The sequence below is a fragment of the Rattus norvegicus genome, chromosome 1 (genome assembly GCF_021556685.1).
Source record: "Rattus norvegicus strain SHRSP/BbbUtx chromosome 1, alternate assembly SHRSP_T2T, whole genome shotgun sequence".
In the NCBI taxonomy this organism is placed as follows: Eukaryota; Metazoa; Chordata; class Mammalia; order Rodentia; family Muridae; genus Rattus; species Rattus norvegicus.
This window is the reverse complement of record NC_141534.1, coordinates 144,450,005-144,471,805: the sequence shown is the minus strand read 5'-3', so window position 1 is coordinate 144,471,805 and position 21,801 is coordinate 144,450,005.

The window sequence follows — 21,801 nt, the reverse complement described above, 5'->3', positions numbered from 1 at the left end:
GAGCACAGTGGCATATGAAGGGTACAGAAGGAAAACCATACCCTATGGGCATACAAAGGATGGAATGAGAAAGTGCATTAAAATATTATTGAAAGTCCAGATGAACACAGTGAATTCCATCAGCTCAGCAGCCCCAGATTATTTCACTGCATGACACCAAAAATGAACAAGATACTATCCAATTAGCTTTGTGGGTTGTTTTCCACATGACTTTTAGTTAGAATGAGAACATCTGGAGTTGGAAATCAATTGTCCAGAACTAGCTGCTATGCTGATTGATATTTTGTCAAACAGCACTCTCCCAAGGTGTCCCTTGCTGCATCTCTGTTCTCTGAAGGTGGCAGTGCTTTCCCAGCAGTGCTGTTCATTTCAGGGGCGCACTCCTCAGCTGTTTTAGGGAGGAAGGACAAAGAGGAGCTTAGAAAGTGCCCTTGGCATGGCCCTCTGACTGAGACCGTTAACATTCTCTGAGAGGAAGTGCTAGGGAGTAGGAGTAGGAGCAATGCTGCAGAATGCATGTGGAATCGCCCTCCAGGGGCCTTGTGGGTCATCTCTGTTCTCTATGGCATACAAACGAGTGGGTTCTAGAATGGCTCTGTGTTTTCATCTTGATGAAAGAGCAGAGCCTCAGAATGAATACTTCTCTTCAATTGTAGGTTCTCCCTGGCTTTGCCATAGCTTCTCCTCTTAGAGAAGTGCTACAAATGTGGGGCAACATCACTACCAACATATGATCCTGCATCTGAGTCACTCGATTTAAAAATGTCTGTTTTTCACTCCAGCTTCCAAGAACAAGACTCAGAGTGTTGTGTAGACATAAATACCCCAACAAAATACTGTACACTAGGCACCGACTTGATGATTCACTTTGTAGATGCACACTGGTCAATATGGTAGTAACAAAGTGCGGCTGGTGTGAATTCAGAAGCCCCCCATGGGGGAGGTGCACATGGGATTTTCAAACATTGTACAAAAATAACAAAATCTCTTTGTAATCTTATACTAATTGCACAGAAATCCTTTTCTTGTTTACAAAAAGAACATGAAAATAGAAGGGAATGGAACGGAGATGAAGAACGGGTCCAATGAGAGAGGGGAGACAAGAGAAGGGTATAGGTGGATATGACGCACATGTACTGGATCTATCTGTAAATTACCAGGGATAAAGGACAAATTAACCCCAAAGAATATATTGAATTAATGTGATATTGCAAGTATTCACTTGACTCCCCTCTTCTTCTTCCCGCATCCCTCTCTTGATCCCTTTCTCCATGCCCTCCTCTTTTCTCTTCCTCACTCCATCTCTTCCTTCTTCCCCTTTGTTTTCCTTTCCAGTTCCTCTTTCTGTTTATGACACAGTCTCTCTTTGTAGCCCAGACTGGCTTCAAACTTTTGATGTACTCAAGGATGACCTTGAACTTCTGACCTTTTTCTTTTTGTCTCCATTTCTGGATTGCAGGCACGTCGCACCATGCCCAGTTCTCTGCAATGCTGCAGGCTCCGCCTAGAGCTTCGTGTGTGTCAAGCAGAGCAGCCTGCCACTGAGTTACGTCCCCAGACCTCTTTAATAGGGCTTGTCACACTATAGGTGTGACCCATGCTTAAAAGCACACTGTGTTTTTAGTGGACTCTATTGATATAAACTCTCAAATTCCAGTTAACTCTCATTAAATAGCTACTGTTTACCCAAAGTGCTGATGCTGTGTTATTGATGCAGTACCACAAATACTGGGAGTATAAATTTTAATACTCACAGAAGCTTTGTGGTCTAGGGATTTTTAACTTCATTTTCCAGATGGAAGCTAAATATGACTTGTGATATTTGTTCATTTCATCTAACAACAATGGCAGAGCACCAACTGTGTGCTTTATATTGCACAAGGCTTGGTGGGTGGGGGTATTCAATTTGGAGACATCCTTTTAAAATGGCTTGTTTGGAGCATAGCCGCTCCAGGTTCCTTTCACTCTAAATCACTTCTTTCCCAACACTGATTCACTCTCCTCAAAGTCTCTCACTGTCAGAAAGTAGAGTTCCCAGTCACTGCCACCATTTTAACTTCTCTTAACTAAGAGCTGATTATAAGGACAAGGCAATAAGACAAGATTAGAGTCTGGGCTTCAGTTTGTCTTATTGGTGCTGTCAGCCTATGGAAAGCCTTTCTAGCATAGTTGGTATTCTGAGTTGCCTATGAGTGTAATAAGCACAAATATCCCAGGCTTGATATTTATATGTAATATCACCAGGCTAATTCAGGCAGAGTCAAGCCAGTCATAAACTATGCACCCTTGAGACTTGAGATTGTATCTGGAGAATCTGGGTAAAGAGGTAATCAGTTCTTTTAGTATCTGCTGACATCATGCAAAGAAGGCAAGCCCGAGGGCAGGATGTGAGCAGTTAAGCAGTGAGTAGGGGTTTATGTTATGATTGGGTTTACAATCAGTGAACCAGCAATTCATGGAGAGATCTGAACACATTGGGAGACAATATCTGAAATCTGAAGAAAGGCTTATATTATAAAGAGTTATGTGTTCAACCACCCAAGTTGCTAAGTCACTACCCAACTGGTGTCACGGTTTGAATGGAACACTTTTCTCGCAAGATCTTACATTTCAACTCTTGTTCCCCAGATGGTGGCATTGTTTTCAGAGGTGTGGAGTGTGTGTCACTATGGCCTAACTGGTGAAAATGGATCACTGTGGGTAGACTTTGAAGGTGTTACCTGCTTCTAGATCTGGGCTGAGCTTTCAGCTTCCTGATCTTCCAAGATGTGAAAGAATCTGGCCAATCTATCCATGCTATCATTAGTGAATGTGGTATGTGTGAATGTGTATGTACGTGTGTGTGTGTGTGTGTGTGTGTGTGTGTGTGCATTGTGTGCAGGGGAGGTGCAAGTGCCTATGCATCATGCATAAGTAGAAATCAGAGGTTGATATCAGGAGTATTCTTCTGTTACTCTCCTCTCTCTCTCTCTCTCTCTCTCTCTCTCTCTCTCTCTCTCTCTCTCTCTCTCCTCTCTCTGAGACAGTGTCTTTCACAGACCTGGAACTTGCTGTTTCTTATAAACTACCGGGCCAATGAGGTGCTTGTAACTGCCTGTTTTTGTCTTTCAAATTTTGGAATGCAGATGATGTCTGTCAGGTTTGGCTTTTATCTGTGCTGGAGAAAGGAATGCAAATCATCGTGCTCACTGAACAAGTACTTTCCCTACTTAGCCATTTCCCTAACCCCAACATTATTAGCTGAAAGTACATCAGATAGTACTGGATATGCTAGCCTCCAACACAGCAATCTGGAGTGTCAGCTGTTCAACTTCACATAGGGCTGTCTGGAACTAAAGCCCACTGCGTGGCATCTTGAAAAGTTACCCTTCTGTATTCCCCACCAAAATGGGACAAGAGAAAAACATCATTCAACATAAGGTTTCTATGACATGTCACTTTTATACAGCCACTAAGTGAAACTTAGAGGCCGCCAGTGTATTGTAACCTAATCATGTGAGTGAGGATCCCATTCTCTTTGCTATAATCTCTGGGCTGGACCAATTCAGAGATTTTTGGATGTGCTTAGGGATAAGAGATGTGTGAAGGGATAAGCTACAAGTGTTACTTATGGGAGAAAGGTCCTATTAGAAACCAATCCACCACTGTGTTACCAGTCATAAAAATGGAAACAGAGTGTGCTAGGAGCTTGTTTTCATCTTGCTTTACCTCTGACTGCTCCAGAAAAGAAGATACTAGGGTCACTGAAGTAGCCAGGTAGTTTCTGAATCTGGGAGCACAAAATTGAAAGGATCTTCTCTCATGAGCCAATATAATAATAACTAGTAATAACCAGGGCATGGAGGGTAGAATCATTTTTCATATTGTTTCCTTAAATCTGGCACTCTTATGCATTAGATGATTTAGACTCCAGGTCCCCAATTGCTGCTTTTGCCCTGGACTGCCTGCTGCCCAACTGTACTCTCCCTTGGGGTTGGGGATGAGGTGGCAGGGAATCAACTCTGGGAGCAGTGGAGAACACCACAACAAGCTCATAAGAATGCTGCCACAAGCTTGTTTATTAATCTTCTGGGGTAGTCCTTTATACCCTCCACCCATATCCCATCGGGTCCAAGTAAGCATATTTCCAAGTGACAGTTTCTAAATGGCTGCCATTGTCTGCATCATCAATCTTTAGGTGCTCAGGCAGTCTCCAATTAGGTCTTCATGCAGGAGTTACCACCACAGCTTCCTGACCCCTGATATTTATGAGGAGGCAGCCACCCCTGTTCCTCTCACACTCCACTACACATTTTTTTTCCTGAACCTTTGCCAGGTTGGCTGGATATGGTGATTTGAAAGAGATGTGTCTTATATTCTTGGGCATTTAAATATTTGGTCCCCAGTTGGTGACACTGTTTTGGGAGTCTTTCAATGTATGTTCTTACTGGAGGAAGACACCACTTGGGTTAGTCTTTGATGTTTATAAAAATCCACCAGTACAGTCTCATGAACATATGAAAGACCTCTACCCCACCCACACCCACACCAGTTTCACCATTTGTTCAGGGAACTTATATTTGTTTGTTCTTTAATGAATCAATGATCTTGATTTGATTACGTATACCTAAAATGGCCATCAATTGTTTTTCGTTGGAACCATCTGATTGGCACTTTTATCTTGCTTGAAGGAAGCCATCTTTTGTTCTGACCCATTCTGTCCTGTATGTTTTTTCTGAAATGGGAGCCACTGAAGTACACATTTAGTAGTTGTCTTGATATTAATGCACTATGTTTATTTTGATTCTTGTGTTGCCTGTGTTGTTTCTCAGATATACTTACAGACCTTGGTGTGAGAAGTGGTTTAAGACAAATTATTGTGCTAGTTTCCATGGTGATTATTTTGTATTTGCAATTTTACATACGTGCCAAATTGTATAATCTCATAGGACATTTCAAGACCTTTATCAGGACCAACATTTATGGAAGACTGCCACCATGGCAGTGACCACTTTTATGGTTGGTTTATGATCTCATCAAAGCCAATGAGTAATTATCAGGGCACAAGAAGAAAGAATAGTAGTAGATTAAAGCATGAAAGATGTTTCTCATCCAAGTGATGTCACTGCCCTGTGCATTAGAAATGGCCTTACAGTAGTTTTCAAAGAAAAAAAAGGCACAAATAATGGAAAAATCGAATCATCATGGAGTCCACATCAGTATCAGCATGCTAAAATCAAAATAATTTATTCCACAGCCATCAGGATCACATTCGTACTGCAAGCTGAAGTTTGTTTTTTTAGCAAAATAATCTTATTTATTATATTAAATTCATGCCATTAATTTAAATATTACTGGCTTTGTTTGTATTCGATTTACGACCTTGTTTTGATTTTATCATCATGTAAAAGTTCAGAGCATAAGGAATATTAGTCTTGGTTTATGTCTCTCCATATTTTAGTGTGTCAGGGGTAAAGGAGAAAAATATAAATATCCACTGATTCTTCCTATCAAATGTCTCCAGATTCTATCTAAGCATCCACTTTCTTTGAGGTTTTCTCTCTTGGTGTTCCCACTTCTTGAAATCAATATCCTGGATTAGAAGTCTCCTGCATTTAGGTCCTGTGCAAATTTTGTACAGGAATTTCATTCTGTAGGCACTGAGTTCATAGACTGTTTATTATTATTATTATTATTATTATTATTATTATTATTATTATTATTATTACTATTATTACTATTATTATTGAGTTGGGTAAATTTTCTAAGCATTTTACTACAGGAAGGCTTATGAGTTGGTCGAGATTGCTAATAGCAGGTTATCCGGGCACTAGGAGTGTTTTCCCTTTAATGAAACACTGTAACAAAACTCAGAATGGGCATCAGAGGTGTAGTAAGGTCTAACAGGTGATGCAACCTGGGCCTGGACCAAGGTCTGGATGTTTACCCACATGATATTCTTGGGCTGTCACTCAAAGCTCTGCAGTCCAGGTCCATGCTGTAGAGAGGAAGCCAGAACAGTGAATAAAATGCCAGTCTACAGACTCTGTTCTCAAGGCTTAAAGAAATGACTGCCCCTGGTGTTAGTTAAGGGAATGGTGATGATTCTACTTGGGGCATTGTATCAACTTCTGGCTGAATAAACCGTGTAGCCCATGTACAGATGACAGAGGGTAAAGGGTACAGAGACAGTCTGCTGGAAGCACACTTCTGAAGGTCAGTTACCTTTAGATAGAAGGAAGACTGGAGGATTGTAGGGATGGTAGTCAGTTAAGTAATGTAAGCCCAATGCACAGAGAACATGCCTTTCACTTCACAGTTTAAGCATCTCCCAGCTCTGAAGGATTTTAGGGTGTATGACTATCCCATTTTACCTGAGTGATCTGAACCTAATCTTGGCCATTCTTTCAGAAGTCTACTATCAGAAATATTTCTCATAACAGAGAGCTTCCACCTGTCTTTTCTGTAGTTTTTGAACCTTTATTCAGTTACCTGTTGAGCACCTGGAATCTACTCCACAGGGGTCTTATATGCTTCTACTCTCACCTCTGGTCTCTGAGTGCTAGGTACCAGGAGCAACTTTCAATTAGGATAAATCAGAATGACTCTAGACATGGTCATATATCACATGGAGATACTGGAAAAAAACTTTTCTGACCAGTAATGGAGTACTGAAATGTTTTTATTGGAAAAAAATGTTTCATCAGTTTGTTCCTTTCAGTAGCTCCGTTCTTTAATGCAGTTATGTTTAGACAAAAATAATTTCAATTTTATAAATAGTTTAATATTAAAAATCAATATTAATGTGGCCTCATCTAGGATATCTACAGTTGTCTACCTTCAAATCCATTCCTCTAAAGTGTCATGGACAGAGTCTAGTAAAATTCAGGTTTATTGAATATCTATTAAGTATATCCATCACATTATCTTTGTTTATTATAACGTATTGTTTCTACAATGCAGAAATCAATATATCCATTTTACAGATGAAAACATTGAGGCTCAGAGCAATTATAAGACAAGATAAACTAAAATTTCAGCATGGATGGCTAGGGTTCTGAAGTGACTGTAGCCATTCCATTTCTGCAAGGGCTCCTTAATACAGTCGATATCTGAGACAGTGCGAGGCAGTGTTCCTGTCACCTCTGAAGCTGCACAAATTGTGCCACACAGAGACAGCCTTTCAGCAGGCTGTCAGCTAAGTGCCCAGTGGGTCTGTCCCCCTGCTCCATGGCAAGTACCCAGGGGGGCCTGTACTGCTGCTCCATGGCTGACTTAGAGGTGCCTTTTGGATTCCCATGAAACCTGAGAACCTCTTTTAAGCACTATGGATATTAGCCAGACTTCTTCCACTTGTCTTATTTGAGTTGTGACTGTGATAAAACCCTTCTTCAGGGAGCAAGGTGGCCAGATGCTGAGCTCAAGATGCTAGAACATTCTGAGATGTTGTACCCACAAAGGCCCCGTTTTGTCATCTCCCTCCCTCGAGTGGATCTATCTTTTCCAAATCTTTGGAATTCTTGACTCTTTGGAGGTCATGTCGGCACTGTAAACTTAGACACTCACCAATGAAGCTCCCAGCAGAAGCCTCACTAGCCTATTTTAAATGTCCCCAAAGGTACATATTTGGAAAGGAAATGCAATCTTCTGTAATTAATCATTCTACTTACATCTCATTTCCCTGTCCACTTTAGACTGAATTATCTTTGCCCAAAATAATGGTACGACACCTAGAGATGGCTGTGAGAAACTGGCAAGTGGTTTCAGCAGTGGCACCTTTGTCATTTCGGTAACTGTTGCTACTTTTGCTCTTTATCCCCACCTGCCTCTCAGTGTCATACCTCTGGCAAAATTCATAATTCTCTACGGTTTTTATTTTAAAAAATAATAATTTATAACTGAGATCACTGTAAGTGGTTCAGTATGTCTGCTAATTTCCTTAATACCCTGGAGCTGTGTCGTCAGGATCTCCCAACTTGTACACATTCACACGTAACCTTGCTTTTCTCTAGGTTTTAACAATAGCGATTTAGATAAAAATTTCATTACTTTTCTTAATTGCTCTGGCTTCTTTCCTTTATTTCCCTCCTGATGAAGACAGATTTAGGAATGGAGCTCACTCTCTCAGCTGCTGTTGACCTGTTTCCTGTCTACCTTCTATCCTTAGAACCCGAGTGAAGGTCTCATGAAAAGCTCCTTCAAGTCTTTTCTTTTCAAAGATACAGAAAGCTTGATTCTAACCTTTGGACATTTTACTTTTTAATTTCTCTTTTCTTTCTCTTTCTTTGACTGACATAAAGTCTTAGCAGGTAGCCCAGGTTTTAGACTTGTACTCCTGTCTCAGCCTCCCAAGTGCTGGGGCTACAGACATAAACCACAATGGGCAGATAGACTTTTAATTTTGCTAGAACTAAAGTCATCCTATAAACACAGCACATAGAACTCTGAGGCAGGAGATTGCCATGAGTTCAAAGCCAGCCTAGGCTACACAGGGAGAACTTGTTTCTGTGACTTATTGTGAGATGATCAGCAGATCAGTGAATCTATCAGCCCCATTCAGAGAAGCTTACCCTTGGAATGGGTAGCAATTAGCATGATATGCACTAGTGGCACCAAACAGAAGCAAGGAAGCCGTAGAATGCTTAGCACTAAATGGAAAACATGTATCACACCCTTCCATGGAAGGCTCAGAGATCTTCATAGGAGAGGCTCAGAAAGATTATGAGTCAGAAGTGTTGGATATATATATACGTATATATATATATATATATATATATATATATATATATATATATATATATATAGTGTTTTATGGGCACAACAAGGAACTTATACATATGAACTCACAGGAGTTGTGAAAGCATACACAGACCTGTGCGAACTCAAACCAGACAAAATCCCAGCTCAGAGGTAGGCATCAAACTATGATCTATGATTAGCTGAGGAGCCATTGGCATTTGAGTTTCTGGGAGGTAGAGAGGCAGCTTCCTTTAATGCTGTGACACTTGGCAGAATGACCACACTGCAGGTCAGGACTTGCCCCTGAGAGCATAGACAACAGAAACTGGGCTAATGGGTTTTTTTTTTTTAAAAGGAAAAAAGAAACTCAAAGGTTATATGGCCAGGGAAAAGGTAGAGAGAATGGACATAGGAGGACTTAACAGAATGGGTAAATGTGACCAACGTGTATGAAATTCTCAAAGAATTAATAAAAAACTAATTTAAAAATTTATGTTTTTGATAATTCTATACAGTAGTACATATTTACATTATTTCCATACATCCACCTTCCTTCTTGAAATTCTTCTTATTAATCGTTCATATTTCATGAATTCTTCTTTTTAAATTAGTGTGTGTGTGTGTGTGTGTGTGTGTGTGTGTGTGTGTGTGTGTGTGTGTGTGTGAATACAGTCTTTTGAGCCTATTTGGTCTGTCTCATGTGTGCATTGTTTATGCTGATCATTTGAGATTTGATAATATATGAAGGATCATGTCCCTGGAAAGGAACAAGCCTCACTCTCTGGGCAGACATTAATTAGCTGTTCATAGGTCTTTCTTTAAGGATAAGCTCCTATGGCACTTCCTTTATCCACGGTGGCCTGTCAGCTGCTATTTGTGCTGCACAAGTCTGGTGTAAATGACCAATATTGTAGAGTTTTCATGGGTACACTTTCTTGTCAGTACTTGGAAAGGTGTAAAGTGCTAGACAAGAGTTCCTTTTATACTGACCGGGCTTAAATCCAGTTAAAATCAATGGCTGTGGTTGCCCCCAGGATATAAGTGCCACTTTTGTACCCTTGGAAATGCATGCTGGTCATTGTTGGAGTTGCAGCTTGGTAGAACTACTGATTGCTTTTCTTCCTTGGAAATGTACATAGCCTTTTCGGATAACATAAGAGTTAGTTCTCAGGGAAGAGGCTTCTAGGTAAGTTTCAGCTCAATTTCTTAAACCCTGTGTTACAAGTGTGTGGTGTCCACAGTAATAAGGTCTAACTTTCAAGTTTCTGAGAGATAACCAAGGACAATAGCAATAACCTATCTTACTTTGGGAGAATCTTCAACTTCCCTGAGCAGTGATTCAAAGGAAGGGATCTCATTGTTAGGTACTGAGGTTTTTGTTAGATAATCTATGGCTCCTGAGGGAACATTATCTGTCCAAGTAGTATGACTTTATTCCAACTACACACATGTCCAAACACTGAAACACACACATACACACACACACACACACACACACACACACACACACACACACACACACACACACACACAAAGAGCAGAGAGAGAGAGATAAAGAATTTAATATAAGGAAAAATATTAAAAAATGACAAGCCACCACTCTGTCCTTTTTTACCCTCATGTATTTTTCTTTCTATACATTTGAAGCGAATTCTCTGATTTGGCTGCATTGATTTCATCAGGCAGCATTGATCAGAGATAGCCAATATCCAAATGCACCACAATTTATCATAGTATACTTAGGGCCCTATCTTCCAAAAATAACCATTTTTTATTTCTGTATGTTTTGAGTTTGCACTTCGTTAATATTTTTTATTGTAAAGCCATTGAAAGATTCTAAGTTTCTTTTCAAAGAACTCTGTTTGCCTCCACTTTGCAAATTATATCAGAAGTGGAGGAGGTATATACATCTTTCCCAGATTTGAGCCAATTTTGAGTCTTAGTAATCTTAAAATCTTCATTGATTGTTAAGAGATAAGTGTTGTATAATAGATGAAGCTAAAGCAAGTATTTCTGAAAACATGATTATATGCCTGTTCTCTCTCTCTCTCTCTCTCTCTCTCTCTCTCTCTCTCTCTCTCTGTGTGTGTGACACTACCTGTTGTTCACATCTGTATGATATCATCAATCTTGGCTAATCCCACTCGAAAGTTCCAAACATCTGCAGGCTTGTGGTTCATGAGCAGAACTCCAGATCCTCACACTGTTTTCCTTCCTTCTGGTTCTCATCGCTAAGCTTGGCAGTGGTGCAGGCACAGTCTTGGTGATTTCTCTTGTAAACTGAGCCTTGTGGTGCAGACCTGTTACTGAAGTAAGCACTAGAAACTGGATCATGGGTCTCAGTGGAAAGTTGTTTGGACAGGCCCCAGACTGTGTTATGAAACAAATCTCTGTTTCCAGGGTGGGACAGCTAAGTCATTGAATGATGTGTGTGTTACATGGGTGCATATAAGCACCACAAAAATAAAATGGCCTTAATTTCTGGGAAATCCAGTGTTCCAAATTTGAGAATGAGTTATTGAGGGATAGGTGGTGTTTCATGGGTGGGTTACGTATTGGAGAAAGTCTAATTGTTTTCCTAACTGAGGCCATTTATTTACCCCTAGGGACCTAGCTCTCTATTTTGAGCTGAGGAGTAGGAATTTATGGTTTGTCATGTTGACAGATGTTTTTGAAGACCCTGAATCCCGTTTCCCCAGTGACTGTGTTCCTTCTTTCTCTTCCCCAACTGAATCTTTGTGTGGGGCACCTGTCTTTTTAGAGCTTTCAAATCCCGTTCAGTCTCCCTGGACCCTGATATCTGAGGGTCTTCGTTTCTGCGCTGCCCTTACTTTCCCAGGAATGCTTGACAGACTCTTTGGCCCCTTTATCTATATGCCATCCTTTGTCAGTGATCATTTCTGCCTAGTTATTAAGTCTTACAGATGATACCTCTAAACAAGCAAACAGACTATTGAATGCTCAGGGTCTTCAACTTTCCCCTTGAATTTCACCTCAGACTGTATCACAAGGAAGAGGTCTACATGAGTTTAATTTAGAAATACAAAAATTCAAATAGCTCTCGTTGTTATCACCTGGAGCTGCTTTTACTCCATAGGAGGTATTCAGCTATAATTTCTGCTACTTCAGTTTCATAACTGGCAAAAAGCAAAAGCAAAAACAAAAACCATGCTACTGGTCTCTCATGCTTTAAGGCAATAAAAATTATCTGGTCCAAGAGTAGCATTCTCTCTCTCTCTCTCTCTCTCTCTCTCTCTCTCTCTCTCTCCCTCCATGTATGTGTGTGTGTGTGTGTGTGTGTGTGATCTCTTTTTGAGTCAGCTTACTTTCTTCTGTCTTTTTACTGAGAATTGGTCAATGTAAATGCACAGGGAAGAACAGACATTTGCTGTGCAAATGCCAAGTAGAACTTTTCTGTTGCAGCAAGATGTCCTGACATGGAATTTCCCATGTATGCATTAATGGTACAGACATTTTGTGGGAAGTTATGTGGACTAATAATAGGATTAGACTCCATAAATACAAAAATAACATCATGATCTCTCTTGACAAAGAGACTGATACAGGAGCCTATCAAGTAACTACAAGATTATAGTGTGATCCTGCTACGGCTGAACAGACAAGAGACATGAAAAGCACTATTATTCAGAACTGTTTCCTCTCCATGAAGGGACATTCTGAGCAAAGTTTAAGAGAGGTTTTAGGTAAGAGTGGTACCTTCCAGCTGGAGCAATCGTGGGGAAGCATGGACTAAGTCAATGTCTTTGTTAGTGTTTCCAGGAAATCAGAACCAATTACATATAGAAAGATGTATTAGGGCAAGTTATTAGGGAGATGGTGTGTCCAACTATGGGAATCAAGAAGCTCCCCAATACTCTCTGTGCAAGCTGGAGAACCAGGAAAGCCTATACAACTTATTGCATATATCAAGACTGTGTGTGTGTGTGTGTGTGTGTGTGTGTGTGTGTGTGTGTGTGTGTGTCTGTACTAGTAGTGTCAGATTCACCAGGGAATGTATTAAAATGCAAATACTAGAGTTAGACCCAGATCTGCTTACTCAGACACTATAGACTTCCTGGTGGAGCCAGCAATATTAGTTTAAGAAAGCCAGGCATAAGAAATGTTGTAGGTCTTGGGTCCTGAAGACTAGAACAGCTCCAGGACTTTAGGAGAATGTGAGGATGTGGTTCACTGGCACTTTTCTTGTACCTGGGCTGTCATGGGATCAGTTGATGCCCACTCACACTGGTGAAAATGGATCTTCTCTACTCAGCTTCCTCATTCAAACAGTAAGCTTTTCAGGCATACTTCAAAGAATGGTTTGCCAGCCATCCATATATTTCCAAGTGGAGTCAAATGATCATCTCAAGCAGTCACTTAACTGGCCTGCCTGTCCCATGTTTTCTTTGATACTTAGAATTGAGCTTTGGGCTTGATACAGTGAGAATTACTATGGATGCAAACACACAGCAGAGTTTAAAATAACAGCACACATTAGTGTCAGGGGTGAAAATAGTTCTGGTCATCAGGCACAGCTGATTCATTCATGAATATTTTCCATTTATTCACTACTACACTCACATATTCAGTAAGTATTTTTATGTATCTAGACACTGTATAAGTTTGAATTTCCATTTCAGTGTAAATTAGTTCACCCATCTAGACATACACTTTTGTTTGGTTATGAAATAGAAAAAAATTTTTTCCAAGCAAATGTCCCCAAGAAACAAGCTGGAGCAGCCATTCTAATATCGAAAAAATTGACTTTCAACAAAAGTTATCAAAAAAGATAACAAAGGTCACTTCATACTTGTCAAAGGAAAAATCCACAAAGATGAACTCTCAATTCTGAACATCTATGCTCCAAATGCAAGGGCACACACATTCATAAAAGAAACATTACTAAAGCTCAAAGCACACATTGCGCTTCACACAATAATAGTGGAAAACTTCAACACCCCATTCTCTGCAATGGACAGATCATAGAAACAGAAACTCAACAGAGACACAATGAAACTAACAGAAGTTATGAATCAAAGGGATTTAAAAGATATCTATAGAACATTTTATCTTAAAACAAAAGAATATACCTTCTTCTCATCACCTCATGGTACCTTCTCCAAAATTGACCATATACTTGGCCACAAAACAAGCCTCAACAGATACAAGAAGACTGAAATAATCCCATGCGTCCTATCATATCAGCACGGACTAAGGCTGACCTTGAATAACAGCAAAAACAGGAGAAAGCCGACATACACATGGAAGCTGAATAACGTTCTACTCAATGATAACTAGGTCAAGGAAGAAATAAAGAAATAAAAGACTTTAGAGAATTTAATGAAAATGAAGACATAACATACCAAAACTTATGGAACACAATGAAAGCAGTGCTAAGAGGAAAACTCATAGCTCTGAGTGCTTCCAAAAGGAAGCTGGAGAGAGCATACATTAGCAGCTTGACAGCACACCTAAAAGCTCTAGAACAAAAAGAAGCAAATGCACCCAAGAGGAGTAGAAGACAGGAAATAATCAAACTCAGGGATGAAATCAACCCTACAGAAACAAAAAGAACTATAAAAAAGCAGGAAAAACAAAACAAAACAAAACAAAAAACAAGAGTAGGTTCTTTGAGAAAATCAACAAGATGGATAAACCCTTAGTCAGACTAACCAGAAGGCACAGAGAGAGTATCCAAATTAACAAAATCAGAAATGAAAAGGGAGACATAACAACAGAAACTGAGGAAATTCAAAAATCATCAGATCCTAGTATAAAAGTCTATACTGAATAAAACTGGAAAACTGGATGAAATGAACAAATTTCTAAACAGATATCAGGTAAAACAGATCAGAATCAGAATCAGATAAACCATCTAAACTGCCCTATAACCCCTAAAGAAATAAAAAAGCAGTCATTAAAAGTCTCCTAAGCAAGAAAAGCCCAGAAACAGATGGATTTAGGGCAGAATTCTATCAGACCTTCAAAGACGATCTTATACAGATACTCTTCAAACTATTCCACAAAATAGAAACAGAAAGAACATTTGTTCTATGAAGCCACAGTTATGCTTATAACTAAACCACACAAAGGCCCAACAATGAAAGAGAACTTCAGATCAATTTCTCTTATGAGTTTCAATGCAAAAATACCCAATAAAATTCTTGCAAACTGAATCCAAGGACACATGAAAATTATCATCTATCATGATGAAGTAAGCTTCATCCCAGGGATGCAGGGGTGGTTCTACAAATGGAAATCCATCAACATAACCTACTATATAAACAAACTCAAAGGGAAAAAAAACACATGATCATCCCGTTAGATGATGGGAAAGCATTTTCCAAAATTCAACACCCTTTCATGGTAAAAGTCTTGGAAAGATCAGCAATTCAAGGCCCATACCTAAACATGGTAAAAGCAATATAGAGAGAGTCAGTAGCCAACATCACACTAAGTAGAGAAAAACTCGAAGCAATACCACTAAAATCATGGACTAGACAAGGCTTACTATACCTATTCAAAATAATACTCAAAGTGCTGGCCAGAGCAATTAGACAACAAAAGGAGGTCAAAGGGATACAAGTTGGAAAGAATTTGCAGATTATATAATAGTATACTTAAGCGACGCCAAAATTCCTCCAGAGAACTCCCAAACCCAAAAAACAACTTCAGCAAAATGGCTGGCTATAAAATTAACTCAAACAAATCAGCCTTCCTCTACTCAAAGGATAAACAGATTGAGAAAAAAATTAGTGATATGACACCCTTCACAAAGTCACAAATAATATAAAATAAGTTGGTATGACTCTAACCATGCAAGTGACAAGTACTTGAAAGTCTCTGAAGAAATAAATTGAAGAAGATCTCAGAAGATGAAAAGATCTCCCAAGCTCATGGATTGGCAGGATTTATATAGTAAAAATGGCCGTCTTGCCAAAAAGCACTCTACAGATTCAATGCAATCCCCATCAAAATTCCAACTCAATTCTTCATAGACTTAGAAAGAACAATTTGCAAATTCATTTGGAATAACAAAGAAACTCAGGATAGGGAAAATTGTTCTCAACAATAAAAGAACTTCTGGGGGAATCACCATCCCTACCCTCAAGCTGTATTACAAAGCAATCCTGATAAAGGCTCCATGACATTACTACAGAGACAGGCAGGTAGATCAAGAAAACAGAATTGGAGGTACAGGCAAGAACCCACACACCTGTGGTCACTTGACCTTTGACAAAGGAGCTAAAACTATCCAGTGGAGAAAAAAGATTCAACAAATGGTGCTGTTTCAAGTGGTGGTCAGCATGTAGAAGAATGCAAATTAATTCATTTTTATTGCCATGTAGTAGTCAAGTCCAAGTGAATCAAGGACCTCCACATAAAACACTGAAACTAATAGAAAAGAAAGTGGGGAAGAGCCTTGAACACATGAGCACATGAGCATGAAAATTCCCTGAACAGAATACCAATGGTCTATGATCTAAGATCAAGAATCAACAAATGGGACCTCATAAAATTGCAAAGCTCCTGTAAGGCAAAGGTATGTCAATAGGACAAAACGGCAACCAACAGGTTGGGAAAGATCTTTCTTTACCCATCCTATATCTGATAGAGGGCTCATATCCAATATAAAGAAAGAACTCAAGAAATAAAACTCCAGAGAATCCAACAATCTTATTAAAAAATGGGTGCAAAACTAAACAAAGAATTCTCAACTGAGGAATATTGAATGGCTGCCAAGCACCTAAGGAAATGTTCAAAGTCCTTGTCATTAGGGAAATGCAAGTCAAAAAATGCTGAGATTCCACTTCACACCAGTCAGAATGGCTAGGATCAAAAACTCAGGTAGCAGCAGATGATGGCTAGGATGTGGAGAAAGAGGACCACTCCTCCATTGTTGATGGGATCGGAAGATTATAATGTGATCAAAATTGGAGATTGTACTACCTGAAAACCCAGCTATACCACTCCTGGGCATACGCCCAAAAGATGCTCCAACATATAACAAGGACACATCCTCCACTATGTTCATAGCAGCTTTATAATAGCCGGAAACTGAAAAGAACCCAGATGTCCCTCAACAGAAGAATGGATACAGAAAATACAGTTCATATAAATCGAGTCCTACTCAGCTATTAAAAATAATGAGTCCATGAAATTCTTAGGCAAATGGATTGATTAGAAAGTATCATCCTGAATAAGTACCCAATCACAAAGAACAGATATGGTATGCACTTATTTATAAGTGAATATCAGCCCACAAGCTTGGAATACCGAAGATACAATTTACAGACCACATGAAGTTCAAGAAGAAGGAAGATCAAAGTGTGGATGCTTCAATCCTTAGAAGGAGGAACAGACTACTCACAGAGAAAATGTGTGGAAAGAGTCTGAAGGAAAGGCCATCCACAGAGTGCCCCACCTAGGGATGCATCCCATATACAGTACCAAACCCAGACAATATTGCAGATGCCAGAAGTGTAGGCTGACAGGATCCTGATATAGCTGTGTCCTGAGAGCCTCTGCCAGAGCCTGACAAATACAGAGGTAGATGCTTGCAGCCAACCACTGGACTGAGAACAGGGTCCCCAATGAAGGAGTTAGAGAAATTATTAAAGGATCTGAAGGGGTTTGCAATCCCATAGGATTAACAACAATATCAATCAGGTAGATTTAATCCCTCAGAGCTCTCAGGGATTAAACCACCAACCAAAGAGTACACATTGAGGGATCCATGGCTCCAGCCACATATGAAGCAGAGGACGGCCTAGTCAGGCATCAGTGAGAGAAGAGGCCCTTGGTCCTATGAAGACTCAATGCTCCAGTGTAGGGAAATGCCAGGGCGAGGTGGGGGAGTAAGTGGGTGGGTGGGTAGGGGAGAACTCTCATAGAAGCAAGGGGAAGGGGAATGGTGTAGGGAATTTCTGGAGGGGAAACCAAGAAAGGGAATAACATTTGAAATATAAATAAAGAAAATATCCAATAAAGGAAAAGAAAAAATATAATATGGAGTCATAGAATGTTATACACATATAATATTTCTGTCCCATACATATTGGGACATAATATTCTGTTTCATTTGCCTGTTCTTAGCAAACAGGACCTGAACAGAACAGACTGCTTGCTCAGTTTTTGGTTGATATGATCTTTTCTGTCTTCCCCGTGAGCTGCTAAGTGGTAGGGAGGAATCTGTTTTACTGTAGGCTAATTTGCACCTCTTCAGTCCCTGCTCCCTTTAAGGGAAGTCAAACTTCCCTTATGCCTGTATGCCTTCCTTGTATGCCAATCCTGGCATACAGCATGTCAGAGCAGTGAAACTTCACAGAATGTCATCCTCAGTGTGCCGCACAGAGTGGGCAGTGACCACAATAGAGCAGCCTCGCCATAAATTCTCTCTAGACAGGAGCTGTGACAGGTTAGGCTGGGGGTAGACTAGTAGACTGCAGGGATCACTGCTCAAGCTGGCTCCTGTATAGCTATAAATGGATTCCAGATTTGTTCTCAGAGCTGGCTAGTCTGATCCCTTCCTGTGCACAGGGGGATAATGAGGGCTCCAGACACATTATCATGCTCACAGATGGTGGGATGTCATGTGTTTGGCAATTCTTACTTAAGAACGGCTCAGTGGTGTTGTTCTCCTGTGTTTCAGCTGTGACATGTCTGAGAGCTTGGTGGAATGTTCTTATAGGTGGAAAGATCATTTTCTTCCCTAATACCTTTACGAATGCTCACCCTTTGAATGCACACATTCTCCTTGAGCACATGAGAATGTTCTCTTTCTCTCTTCTCATCCCCCATACGCACTGTCAAACAAACATATTTGTATAAAACATCGTAATGATGTCATACCGGATCACATTATAGTCTTCTGACGAGGAGTTGGAGGGAGGATATCTATGAGCAGGAATGCTAGGATCTCTCTGACCTCTTTTGACAGTCTCTAGAGGCAGAAATTAAGAAACTAAAAGTGAAAAATTTATCTCTTGGGATACTCCTGCTTCTTGGAGTGTTGGCCGTCTATCTAGAGCTGTTTTCTCAGGCTGTAGCACCCACTGGGATAATCTTGAGGGCTTTCTGGAATCAATATTGCTAGCTCCACCTGGGTTGGGGGGCTAGAATGTCTGAGTAATTAGGACTGGAACTGACCATAGTATTTGCATTTTACAAGTTTCTGAGTGATTCTGATGCTGCTAGTTCACACACCATCGATCTAGAAAATATATGCATTTCTGGAGTAGGTCAGTAAAGGAATCTATGAATATTGATCACCTCTTCATTAGGAAAAAAAGCTAACGTATAAGGACCAGGAGAATCTCTACTGCCAGACAAGAACAACAGAGGTGGCAATTCTTCATCCACCATTTTAGTCAGATCAGCCATTGTGTTGATCTCTCTTGACCTATGGACATTCTTCAAGAATAGGTACGAATTTCTAGCTAGTAATTCATTCTCTATGATGTCCCACTATGAATATGGTGCATTGTCCATAGTAGGTTGTAACCTGTCTGCTGAATATAGTATTTATTTTCCTCTCAGATAATGTGGATGTGATTGGTCAGCCCAAAAGACATTTGTGCTTGGCAAGAAAAATTACAATGTCAGGAAGCTACCAGAAGATATATCTTTGTACATATCGCTTCCTACCCTTATGTCTTATTGTTCCTAGGCTACTGAAATGCCACCAGCTTTGAACATATGGTTGAAACTCTAAGACTATTTTTGGCTCAAATACACTGGATTGACAGTAAATATCCTGGTGGAAAGGTTTATGAGGAAAACCATTCTTGCCAGATTTAAAGGTTTGCATGCAGTTCAGAGAAATGAACCATGGTGAAACTGAGCCCAGCAAGGATGAAAACTCATAAGACACAACCTTTATGGTGCTCATTAATTTTACACAAACCTAAAATTATAATCAGGTCTGGAGAACAAATCATAAGATGAAGATTTCCTGCCAACGTAAGTGTAGGGTACTTTTACTGTCCTACAAACATACATTCATTAACTCTGTGAAAAGCTTCAAGTCAGACAGAGCCAAGGCCTTCATATGGGAAGGGGACATCTTCAGGACAAAGGACATTACCTTTAATGTCAAAAGAATTCCAGTACTTGGACAAAAGTTGGCAATAAAATAAAATCTGGTAGACTCAATTAAGAGGGAGGCAAGTAGGGGCAAACAGCAGCAATAGAATAGGTTTGTAACTCCTGGGAGGACATTTAACAAAACAGCTAACCAGTGAATCAAACATGAATATTCTCATTTTGCTGATAATGAAATAAGGTCTCATGAGTGTACACTTCACATTTCAAGGGCAAGGAAGTGATGAAAGTGAGTATCAAATGCAGGTCTTTGGGATTCCAAAGCCAATGCTTATTGTGCCATTGCAGGTTACCGTTGCTGCTCTTGATAACACAAAGAAGCCATGATTTATACCCAACAAACTCGTTATAGTGAAGGACCAAATATGGGAGAGAGCAGATCGCCAAGGAAAATATAATGGGCAGGGCAAACTCAGATCAGGAAATCAGTGGTAATTTTCATCCAGAGAGTTCAAATTTTATGAAGATTTTTATGAAAGAGATTTTATTGAGATAACTTGAAGGTTGTTTGAATCTGTTTTTGATTGATAGCACTAGCAAGATGTGAAGAGGTAGGCATGCAGGTAATGGGAAACTGGAGAGGAAATGCACCCAGGTGGGACATATTCAACCAGGGATTGGGTGATTGGTAATGAGAGGAGAATTTACAAAGTTGACTAGGCAGGGGACAACTTTAAAGATTATATTAGAGCTATTGGGGGGAGGGGAGAGAATGAGAGAGAGAGAGAGAGAGAGAGGGAGAGAGAGAGAGAGAGAGAGAGAGAGAGAGAGAGAGAGAGAGAGAGAGAGAGAGAGTGACTATTGAATATTCTATGGGTAAAATGGAGATGGTGTCTATGCTGGTGTAAGAAAACAGCATTCTGAGCTTGGCTGATCAAAGACTCTTGTGGCCTAGGCCAGTGTTAGGGAGCTTAGTGCCTCTGTGATATTTGGAGACCCTGTAACTTTGCACTAATTCGAATAAATAGTGAGGGAAGTAGATGAGTTATGATCTGAGAATGAGACCCACTGAGAGGCTGCATAAATAATTTTGGATTTTAATTAGGATGAGATCCCTCTTGAATTCTTGAGTAACATCAGACATAAAAAAAGGAAATGCTAGGAAGAAATACGCAAAGGAGCAAGTGAATTGAGGCTCTTAGTGGGCTCAGGGTCGGCAGTTACCTCATTTTCAAAGCTTTCTCTTGTTCAAAGAGATCCTTGGTGATAAAAAAATTATCACAAGACTTGGGTTATGGTTAGGATAGCTTGTTTCTAGACATACTGCAGACCCTTGCATCCAAGGACAGTGACTTAGCCACAGAGAAGATGAGGTTGCAGTAGGCCTCCTAAGGCTGACAGTAGAGTGCTAGACAGCTGAGCTGGCCTGGTGTGGCCTTAATTAACTTACTGCTGGGTTTATCTAGCTTCTATTACTACCTTGCTTGCATAATTTAGTTTCTATGCTGATCCAGATAGGAGACATGTCTTCTCCAACATCTTGGTCGACTAAGTCTTATGGAGTGCATGACATACCTCATGGCTGTGACAAAGTGGATGATGGATAGCAAAAGACTTTTAAATGTGACAGACATTAATCACATATCTAATACATACTGGGAGTTGCTTTGGAGCACTTTCATGTACAGATTCATTTTACTCCTCAACGAAAGCCCAAGCTGAGAATTTGTTGGATGTACAAACTTCTGGGTGGGAATTTTGAGAGGTTAAATGACTTTCTCAAGATCATGGAATTGACAATAAAGTCGCCCATTTCCAAACCCCTGCTGTTTCTGCTATATGGAGCATCTTCCCAGGAACCCCTCCTTTCATGGAGGAGCATTCCAGAAAAAGAAGAGAGCAGCAGGCATCCTTATTAACCAGGGCCCCAGCTCCCCAGAACACCAGGAGGCCTCCTCATGGAGGAACATTGTGTATCTTGCCAGTCTCTTCTAAACTTATGCCTTAGAACAGATGTCAGGAAAATTTTCCATAAAGTGG